The sequence below is a fragment of the Gouania willdenowi genome, chromosome 9 (genome assembly GCF_900634775.1).
Source record: "Gouania willdenowi chromosome 9, fGouWil2.1, whole genome shotgun sequence".
NCBI classification, from domain to species: Eukaryota; Metazoa; Chordata; class Actinopteri; order Blenniiformes; family Gobiesocidae; genus Gouania; species Gouania willdenowi.
The window spans coordinates 9,754,243-9,764,341 of record NC_041052.1 but is presented as its reverse complement, the minus strand read 5'-3'; positions in this window follow the sequence as shown (position 1 = coordinate 9,764,341).

Here is a 10,099-nt window from a genome sequence, read left to right as displayed (position 1 = left end):
AGGTAGACTGCATGCTAGTCGAGTCAACGTCAACTAGTTGATGACGTCATCAAGAGCCGAAGCCGAGCCGAGTGCCGGTGTTGTGCCAAAATCTGTGACCCGAAAAACTTTGTGACCGCAGGTGGCAACAGTTCCAACCCCTGCTGCTTCTCGGTGGACATTTGCTCCCTCTTAAACACGTTTGTAATTCTTCTCCAGTATGCATTTATTTCACCCACCGGAGCGTCATGTTTAAAGGGGAGTAAACAGCTCCTTAATAGTTACAAAGGGGTTCATGCAGTTGACATAGCACTCTTCTTCTCTACCACCGAGAAGCCGCAGCAGTCACAGATTTTTTTTGGGTGAAACGCGTTTAAGGGGGAGTAAATGTCGCCATCTTGGGCAAAAGTCAGGTACTGCGACTAGTCGACTCGTCTGTTCAATACCTACTACACACCAGATTGTTGTGGTTTGTTTTTATTTTTTAATATTCTTATTGAGTTAGACAAAGGTTCACACCCTAAATAAGAAATTTATATGTCCAGAGTTAATGTAAAATAGAATAATAATAATTATTATTAACACTATACGTGAAGTCTTATACATAAGGCTGACATTACACTATCATTCTCTGTCATTAGCATTGGTAAGGTGTCATGAAGCCTGCCATTGAGCTGTCATTAATTGTCTTTCACTAAATGATGACACCTTTGGAGCTATGTTGGCATTTTTTTGGGTTAGGTGGGATGATCCAGTGGGGTTAGGGCAATGAAGGGTTAGGGTAACGAACAACACTTAATGATAGCCTTCAAGACACCTTATTCATGATAATCACAGGTGTCTTGTCATGGTAATGACAGTCTAATGTCAGCCTTTATGTCTGAAGCTTAAAGTAAAGTGTTACCAAATTCATTCATTCATTCATTTTCAGACCCACTTATTCCTGTTCAGGGTCGCGGGGGTCTGCCGGTGCCAATCTCTGGCTCTCATTACCAAATTATTTTCTGCAATTTATTTAGTTTTATTGTTCTAAAATGATTGTATCTTATTGTTATCATGAGCACATTATTGTATCGTATAGTGAACCCAGTGTATAGTCCCACTCCTATTAATAATAGTTATAAGATCTTTGTGAGTTTCTCTGTGTTGCTTTTAAGGAACCCCCCCCCCCCCAATCCATTCATAGATGGACGATGCACACATGCCAGTAGCAACATTAGTTCTCCTCATTTCGTCTCCTCACCAGGGGGGGTCCACATTTCTCCGCAGCCTGACCTGACCTTGTCAACTCGACCCTGCAAATCTCTCTGTGATTTCATCACTTCTTTCACTTCCTGGCGTTTGCATGACGACATACACACTCCAGAACATCTATATTTATACTCCTGTCCGGCAGAAACCTCACCACATGCTTTAATGATTCATTGAAAAGTGACTTGTGGAAGACAGGAGAGAAATGCTTTCTTTGCTGTTTCATCGCTGACGCTCTGTTCTGAAGTTCCTTCTGTAAAACTCACATTAGTGGATAAAACTGAACATTTTCTGACAATATTTAGCTTTTGATAAAAAATATAACTTGTGAGAAAATTATGGCGTACTTTAGTTTGTGAAATACGGAAGCGGATTAAGGCCAATTATGATCAATCAAATCACGGAGTCGAAATGTCAAGATTAAAGTTGAAATTTTGAGAATAAAGTTGAAATATAATGTCAAGATTTAAGTCGATTACATAACACAATAAGCACAACAGGCACAACTATAACATCACATTGCACTCTCACCTTAAAACAGTAAACTCTTCCGCACCTTCCATTTTTTTTACCCTGACTCCCTCTTCCCTGTTCCCTTCCCCCTCACCGAGGTATAACACTGCCCTCTCTTTTTGTATTATCTGTTTGATAAAGTTTTTGGTGATGGCCACAATTATGCAATAAAATAAATTCATTTATTTCATTAAAGTCCACATTTTGAAAATGAACTCAAAATACAGTGAAATGGCCCTCGTCAGCTTTCGTAGATTTGACTTTATTAACAAACCATCAACTTTGATCACGATTTCTACTTTATTTTTGATTTGCCCAAAATTATTTTCTCCATCGAAATTGGCCCTAGTCCTCTTCCTTAGTAAAAAGATTGTATTAAAATACTAGCGGGTCAGACTATATATGAATAAATTATAAAGTTGTTTGAAAATAAAGCTGAGATAGTCACAGGAAGTCCTGAATATTGTGCTCATTTAGTGTTATTATTATTTATAACGTTAAGGGAAATGGGATATTTTATTGTCAGGAATTTAGTCAGCAGGGTTTGTGACGTCAAAGTAGAGAAGATGACAGTAGATTTACAAACCAAAGACATTGAGCAGATAAATTACAATAGAGAAATCTTCTATTGTTAATTTTATCGAAGGTTTTGAATGAGCACTTCATCACAAATCAAGGTTACATATTATTGTACATATTTATCCTCATCACATTTCTCTATATTTGTTTTTTTTTTTCTCCAAAAGGTGAGCCTCCACATTAGTTTCAGATTAAAAATCTTAGGAAATCCTAGACAGCAGATTATGGTAGGCATGCTTTGGTGTCCGTGGTAAAATACGAGCACCTGTCACTATTGCAGCAGAGCTATATCCTCACCAACAGCTGAGTGTGGTGAATACAGGCTGTTTAAAGCTGCTGTACCTCCACTCATAATTCTCAACAAAAGCAAGGTGACCCAACCCCCAATGTGAATACCTTTAGTATGTGTCTGTACACTGTATTCACTGAGGATTGATTGGTCCCATTTGACATAATCAGGAGTTACAGGGCAGCATGTGTCCTCTCACATTCCACAGAATGAAGGCTTCCAGCTGATGACACAGTAGCGCTCGCAGCTGTCTCTGCAGACTTCGTATCAGTCACATGTCATTAGAATAATGGGAGCGATGCAATGCCCATATTAGCAATCTTTGGTTTTAACAGGTCATACTGGATTCGTTTGCTGAGGAATGAACATAATGGTACACATCCTAATCCATGAATATGCTTTTCAAATAGATAAGTATAAAAAGCTATATAAATAAAATGGGTTATTATCATAAACATGAATAATAATCATCATCATCATCATCATCATGGCTGTCATTAAGTGTTGTTCGCTAAATTATTACATCTTTTGCTGAATGATGACACATTTGGAGCTATGTTGGCATTTTTGGGTTGGGTGGAGGGATCTAGTGGGGTTAGGTAGGGTTAGGGTTTATGGGTTAGGGTAACAAAGGGTTAGGGTCAGGGTAACGAACAACACTTATTGCCTTTATTTGATATGGACGTCACAACTACATTAGTTACCCAAATGTAATGTGTTGAGTGTGTTAGTACAAGTGCTAATTTACAATACCTGGAGGCTTTTAAAAAAGTTAAAAGTAACACAAATATTACAATTTAAATACAGTCAATAGTTATAGGGCAGAGGCAACACGGGAAAGCAAGAAACCAGGTAAAACTATTAATGTGAACAATGATGTTTTGATTTTAGTAATTTTTTTAAGTCCAATATTGAAAGCATTGCCACTAATCTCTAATCGTAGACTTAAAGACAGCCTACATGACACCTTATTCATGCTAACGACAGATGTCATGTCAATAATAACAGCATAATGTCAGCCTTATATGCATAAAACTTCAAGTAAAGTGTTGCCATAAAATGTAATAATCTGATAAATAATTCTATTTAGCAAACATGTCAAAAGTGTTTTCTGCTGTGGGAAGCTTTTTTAATGATACATCAGAATCTTTTTATAAGGGTGGCCATTTTATTTATTTTTTTGAAAGAAAAAAAAAAGATGAAAAGGATGAAATGGATGACCAAAACATGATTTTGACCTCTAGAAACTTGAAAACTATTAAGATGTATTATAATATACAATCAATAACTTTAGTTAAGCAGGCAGTACATATATTTATATATATATATGAAATATTTTATTTGTCAGGCTTTTCATTATTTTGTGCAGAGGCAATAACTCTTCTCATTTTCGAACTCCATCAAGGTATTGATACCCTGAAGCCACAAACCGAATTTGGTTATCCTATCCTAAACGGTTTCTGAGAAAAGCTGTCCCCTTTGAAGATACCTCGAACAGAGTAAAAAAATAAATAAAAAAATTAAACAAGGGCAATAACTCCAAAAAAAAAAAAGAATGGCGCTCTTCTCATTTTCGAACTCCATCAAGGTATTGATACCCTGAAGCTACACACCGAATTTGGTTATCCTATTGTCACGGCAAATTTGCGGTTGACCTCATTTGGAGACATGATTTATTGCTCTGGTTGAATGATGGAGTCCAGTCGAAGCATTGATGATTTTATAAAAAAGATTTATTATAAAATTAAATAAAAAAGGAGTAAAAAAGAAGCTTCCATCCTGTAAGAATGAAAAGCAGGCCCCAACAAGGATTGTCAAAAGGCTCCTGACAGAGCAAAAAGGCAAGACCCACTAACTAACAGTTTCACAGCTTTTATACAGATAACAGAAAAAGTTCCACCCTGAGGTGAGGAGAAGGAGGGAGTCAGATGCCCAACAGTGGAAACGTTTGAGGATGATGAAGACGTGTATATTATGAGGAAGGTTGGGCGCCACTCTTGTCTGTCCTTGATAGTGTGTGTGCGTGTTTATCTGCATGTGAGTTTGAGTTTGGCCTTCAGCAGACAGTGAGTTGCACTGTGGATACGATACGATCTGTACTGTTTAATCTAACATGACTCAGCTGTTCAAAAGTGCAAAGAGTAATGCAGTCATCATGTATTAAAACATGACAAATTGTACACATGAACACACATTTGACGATATGATGATGAATATAATAATTGCCATAACACTATCTTAAACAGTTTCTGAGAAAAGCTTTTCCTCTTTAACTCGGACGCACGGACGGACGGACGGAGCTCAAGCCTACATCCTCCACTTTGTGGCAGGGGATAATAAACATAGAGAAATAGGACAAAGCTATAAATAACAGTCGGAGAGCAAAATGAATATATAAACTAATTTCGCACACATTTATATAACATGTTACACATATACAGTATGTGTAAGTCAATTTCTTGAGCATTATAAGTCAAGCACAACACACTATTTTAAGATATTTTTCAAAGCACCATTAACATTACTTGGTTGTTTGAACAGTTACCTGAAGCAATGAACGTTTCCAAGAATTTTTTTCAAAATAGAAACCATGTACTCCCTGTAAACAGCCTAAAAACAGTCCATCTTTATCCAAACAGAAATTTCATTACTGGTGGGATAACCACGCAGGACCTCACATGTCTTGCATACAAACCTCCATAGTGTAGATGTCACAGTAGTAAAAAGTGCTACAGCTGACACAAAATCCCAGATGGGGAGGAAAGTGATACAGAGGCAGTAAAATGGAGCGCAGGAAGAAGACACCAGCACTATAAAGTGAACAGCTGTCACGCTTTTCTTAGGGACTCACCGGGACGAGTACCATCGACGAAGGACGGTGGTCGAGTTGGGTTCCTTTACCATGTTTACACCATCTAACTGAAACATAAGACACAACACTTAGAAACAACTCACCTAATCATTGGTTCATTGATAGCAGTTATTGGTACATTGTGTGTATGTTGAAGCATAAAAATCAAAATGTCTTACATGTGGACCATGGCAGATAAAAGGTTTGGGGAGTTTTAAACAAAAACTTAAAAAAAATGTTATTGTATTTAATGCAAAAACACTGCCAAAGTGACATTTCTGGTGTTTCCAAAGATTGAAAATTGTGCCAAAACATTGGCGGATGTTGATATTGTGGCTTTCCATGAAAACACCTGAATACAGATGTAATTTAATGTCTCTTGGAGTAACGTCATATGTAATGAAGTAAAAAGAGTCAACATCTGAAATGAAACTTCAAAAATTTCTAATCCCACATTACGCAACACTTTTATGAAGTTCAAGTCACATGACCATTGTTCAACAAACCCAATGTTTGTGATGAAGGCAAAGAGACTCAAAGACAAACAAACTCAAAGGCAAAGAGACTCAAAGACAAACAAACTCAAAGGCAAAGAGACTCAAAGACAAACAAACTCAAAGGCAAAGAGGCTAAAAGAAAAACAAACTCAAAGGCAAAGAGACTCAAAGACAAACAAACTCAAAGGCAAAGAGGCTCAAAGGCAAAGAGGCTAAAAGAAAAAGAAGCTCAAAGGCAAAGAGGCTCAAAGGCAAAGATACTTTAAGGCAAAGAGACTCAAAGGCATAATGTCAACCCTAAATTAATAAAGCGCACTTAGCAGAATCATTATCAGTAAATTATCATCCTTGTTCTTAGGATGAGTTTGTAACATTTGTCCTTGGACAAAAGATGACAAAAGGATGACTGGTACATTTACTGGAAAGTTAAAAATGGTACATTGTAGCTGTCAAATGAACTAGTTTATAAATAAAATACAAGAAAAAAAAAATAAAAAAATGGCAGAGCTCATAACCAGAGCACTTACCAGGCAACAGCATGGTCAAAACTAATGCTATTAAAAAACATGAACAGTTAAGGTTAAGAGACTTGCCCAACATCCCAGTGATGGTCCAGGTTGGATTCGAACTGGTGACCCTCCGATTGAACTCACAGGTCCCAGGCAATTTCACACTAAACTATTACTGATACTGTTTAACACACTAACACTAAAGATAATCGAAACAATTGCTTTTCTTCTCAGAAACTTTGCAGTGGAAACTGAAAACATTTTGCTTTGAAGAAATATTACAGATTACTGCCCTCTAGTGTTAGAAGTTTAGATTGCTTAATTGTGCATACATTTGTAAATACTGTATGTACGTAAGCACTGCACATGTCTTTAAAAACCACACTAATACACCTCATGGATTAAAAGAAAAGGAAAATTACAGTATTGTATCGCACTAACAATGAGTAAAAAGGTATTTAATGAAGAATAAAATATTTCCCTTACATCACTGGTGCCAAAGATCCAAATATCTTTTAGTGAGTAGTTTTTTTCTTCTTCTTAATCGACAAATTTACAAGCTTTATTAGTTATTTAATTTTCATTCTTTGCTCAGCAAATTAAGTCTTTGCACAATCGTGCATAGGTTTTCTGCAGATACTCTGCTTTTCTTACTCCGTTTTTTTGTTGTTTTATCTAATTACCTGATCTGTGTGCAAGTCCTGTGATAAACAGCTATTGTAAGTGGTTCATTACATGAATAAATTATTAAAAAAGGAATTTATTATATTGCATTCTCATATACGGGCTGACAAAACACTGACCCACATCTGACTAAAATGTTAACTTGGATCTTTTGTGAGAACGCTCAGGATAAAATAATCCGACTCTTTATTAAAGAATACCTAGTGTTAATAATAAGTGCTCACCCATGGCTGCTCTAGTGCCATCATGCCACATGGCTCTGCCCTCTCCTGCTGGTAGATGCGATGGCAGGGCCTGCTGCCCAGGACAGATGGATCTGAGAGCTCATGTCATCCCCTCACACAGCACTGGGGTGTCATGTTCATGCTGCCTCTTGGTCTCACATGAGTTGTTTCATTTCAGGTCAGAAGATTCAGAAGATTCTGCAAAACATTGACTAAAGTGATAGAGCTAGCTGAATATCCTCAATCAGTGACTGAAAGAACAGAAATGTGTAATAACAAAGTACTTACACTTTTGGTCCAATCAAGTATGTTTCAGTTCACTATAGGTCAGTTGAATGTCAAGGCATATTTACTTTCAATAAACAGGGAATGTCAGAATGTCAATTTGACATGGTTGGATTTTCAGTAGTTTTCACATAATGCTATGCCGACTAGGATTTTACACTAAGTTTCTATAAGAAAGCAATGAAAATGTCTTGATTTGATTTTAAAATCATTAAAAAAAAGAGAGTAAGTTCCTAAGAGTTAATAACAGAGTAAAATCCAAAAGTCTTTATTTGCGACACTTCATCAGAGCTGCAGTGTAAAGCTTTAACTTTTGAGACATTTTTCTGCTCCTATATCTCTTATTATATATTTTTGTAAACATCCACTTTCAATGTCTACTCTTCAAGTAGGATACTTAATTAAAACAATTCAATTGCCTTGTTTGTTTGCTTTAGAGAAATGTGGGATCCATGTGAAAATCTTTTCTTAAATTCAAGGAAAAAATAATTTCCTTTTGGTTTCCTTTCTAATAAAAATGATCTTGAACAAAAAATACGTCTGTAATATGAGATATCAAACAAAAATTCATCAGCATTAAAAAACCTGCAAAAATTTGAGAATTTCAGCTCATCTGTTATTTTTATATACACTTTTAAACCCAGCTAAAGTTTAGGTGAAGGAAAGTGCCTTACATTTTTTGACACCACTGAGCCACTGGTGCTTTATATCAAACAGGGGCAACACGCAGCCATCGATATAATTTTGTGTGGTCCCCCAATATAAATTATAAAAATGAGTACAAAAATACACAAAATCATTCAAAAAACATAGAAAATTAGAAAAAATTGCAGAAAAGAACGAGAAACATTTACAAAAATACTAAAACATCGAACAAAAAGACAACACAAGTACACAAATTTACTCTAAAAACACATGGGATGACGGCAAATATACAAAATAACAGAGAAATAAACAAAGTGACAACAAAAAGTATTGCAGAGCACATAAAAAACCAAAAATGAGTCTAAAAAAACCCAAAAATTGCCTCCACAAACACACTAAGCAACCAAAAAATGCATAGTATGACTCCAATAACACACACAACAAACACGAAAACAACCAAAATGAGTAAATTGAAATGTACCAAATGACAACTAAAATATGCAAAATTATACAAAAGAACAATTAAAACAGACCAAACCCTTTATTGTTCCCTATTAATTGTTATTTTAGATGCTCATATGAATCTCCCTCAGATCAGAACACATTTTTGTGGCTTCTGCATTGATAAAAGTTGCTCATCTCTGCTTTCTATGAACAAACGTCACCAGAATATTTGATCAGACTCAGTTTTGACAGCCAAGCACAAAAACATGTGTGGGTGAAAGATACTTTATTTCAGTATCTCATGAACACATGAGGCTGTTAGAGACTCGACTGCTTTTTAGATTTTTACAATCCTTTTTTGGACAATGAAAAATACTGTATTCTGTATAATAAAATACTAAATACAGTATGTTTGTGGACAGGTTTGACCTCCTGTTGTAGGGATTTTCTATCTTCTAACCTTTAGTGTTGTAAGATATTCCCTAAATATTGATCATTTTAATCCATAACTTTAAATTCTATGCACAAACACAAGCAGACATCAGACAGTTTGATCTCAGACTGCCATGCAGCATCAGCACAGTGTGATGCTGGAGGTTTCACTACAATGTGGAAGCTCAACATTAGCTGTCACTAGCACTGAGGGTTGAGAGACACACAAAGAGCAGCTTTAACTCCAATGATGCAGCAGTTCAGATATCAGTGTAGGGAGTGAAAGCTCTCACAGAAAGAACACCTAGAAGAGCTGCCAACATAAAGAATCCTAATTATACTAGAGAGCAGATATGGGCAGCTGCAACATATACACAATAAAACTCATAAAGCGAGTACAAAAACACACAAGATGACTCCAAAACACCAAACAATAACACACAAGATGAGAGAAAAATACAAAATGACTCCAAAAATATACAAATTAACAACAAATGCACACACAGTTACTCAGTAAACTTACAAATTTACGGAAAAATACACAAAAAGACAACAAAAAACCCAAAAATGACTCTAAACATATACAGAAAAACAACACCTGTACACATCATTACTCAAAAACCATATGAAATTACATAAAAATACACAAAACAACAACAAAAATATCGAGAATGACAAAAAAAATATGCAAAATGGACCAAAACACACACGGAAGAATAATGACACGACAAAAATACGCAAAATTACTCCATTAAAAAAATTTAAAAAACACACACACACAGGAGAAACAAATACAAAATGACTCCAAAAATTTACGAACAAAAAATGCACAAACCTTTTAATGTTTCCTGTTATTGCTCGGATTGGTCATTATTCTAAGTTAAAAAAAAACAAAAAAAAAAACAGTCTACTTCCAT